General features: G+C 65.8%; 1 protein-coding gene across 6 annotated transcripts in view; it reads left to right on the top strand.

Moving 5' to 3' along the window:
* The first annotated feature begins 1,155 nt into the window (after positions 1–1,155).
* Positions 1,156–1,358, top strand: part of AP1B1 (adaptor related protein complex 1 subunit beta 1) — a 66,934-nt gene continuing 66,731 nt past the window's right edge. For 5 of the 6 annotated variants that reach the window (XM_034790859.1, XM_034790858.1, XM_034790857.1 and 2 more), the window contains exon 1: positions 1,156–1,280. The gene's annotated coding sequence lies outside the window, so the exon portion shown is untranslated. Of the gene's footprint in view, positions 1,286–1,358 lie in introns of all 6 variants that reach the window. The other variant, XM_034790855.1, reaches the window with a different exon arrangement.

The following is a 1,358-nucleotide window of genomic DNA, read 5'->3' as shown; positions in this document are numbered from 1 at the left end:
GGGAAGCTGCTCTCCCATCCGCCCAATTCCTGTGCATCTGGACCTCCCATACCGACACCCCCACCAAGTCTCACCCCATACATCCAGAACCCCCGTAGCCCTCCATACCTGAACCTCAACCCCTGCACCCAGACCACCCCCCACTGAGCTCCCTACACTCAAACCCCCACCCTGACAAGCCCCACCCCATGCACCTTCCTGAGCCCCCACATTCATACCCTCACGCCACTGACCAACTAGCTGCACCAAGATCCCTGCCCCACTCCCCCAGCACCCAGACCCCCCTGCTGAGACCCCCACACCCAGACCCCTCCACTGAGCTCTTCACCTGGAAGCCCCTGCAGAGTTCCATTGCCCCTGCACCTGGAACCCCCCAACAAGCCTCTGTGCATCCAGATCCTCCACACCTAGACCCTCCACTGAGCTGCCTGCACCCAGATTGTCCCACACAAAATCCTCTCACCCCAACCTGGATCCTCCCACTCTGAGCTCCTCCACACTTGGCTCCTGCCTGGTTGAGCCTGCCTCACACCTGGTGCGCCTGGCACAGAGCGGCAGGGCCCCAGGATGTTTCTGGGGTAGGCTCAGGCCTTGTGCCGTGTCAAGGTCAGGTGCAGCCTCACCCCTGAATCCGTGTCCGGGGGAGGGGCGGCTGCAGGGTGATCTCCCATCTTCATACAGCCCTTGTCCTGTGCTCCCCGCGGCCAGGCTGGAGCCTCTGCATTTAGTCATTGACAAATAAAACTTGCCGAATTTTAAACCATTGTGTGCAGAATGTTTCGGTGCAGACGCCCCCGGGGCCCCACCCAGCACCGCGCAGCAGAGGGTGCAGCCAGCACGCGCGAGGCAGGAGTCTCAGTACCACGGGGACACTCGAGCCGGACTATCCCGTCAGGAGCCACAGGCTCACTCCGGAGCCGGGTTTCCCTGGGGAGAGCCCCGGAAGGGAAGTGAGGGCAGGGAGCGAGCGGCCACTGATCAGCCGGGGACATTGACACCCGCCCCGGGAGCCGGGAACATCGGTGCGAGCCCCAGACACAGGCAAACCCGGGCCGGGGCCGGGGCCAAGCGCAGAGACTCCCCCGCACTCCCCCGCGCGCTTGTGGGGCCAGCGAAGAGCCTGCGGTGAACCCGCTCTGCCCCCGCAACCCCCGCCCCGTGCCCCGGAAGCGCTCCACCCGCCCCCATTCTCACTTCCGTCGGGCCGGTGGCAGCTGCAGAGATCGAGGTCCGGGCAGCGCGGAGGAAGCGGTCGGAGCCGGAGAACAGAACCACGATCGGTAGGGACCGAGCTGGGGGCCTGGAGCGGGGGTTGCAGTGACCGCCCCGTCCCTCCGGCCTCCCGCCAACCCCCCCCC

Source organism: Trachemys scripta, chromosome 15 (assembly GCF_013100865.1).
Source record: "Trachemys scripta elegans isolate TJP31775 chromosome 15, CAS_Tse_1.0, whole genome shotgun sequence".
In the NCBI taxonomy this organism is placed as follows: domain Eukaryota; kingdom Metazoa; phylum Chordata; order Testudines; family Emydidae; genus Trachemys; species Trachemys scripta.
Note: the sequence above shows the minus strand (reverse complement) of the source record. Positions and strands in the feature narration are given on the sequence as shown.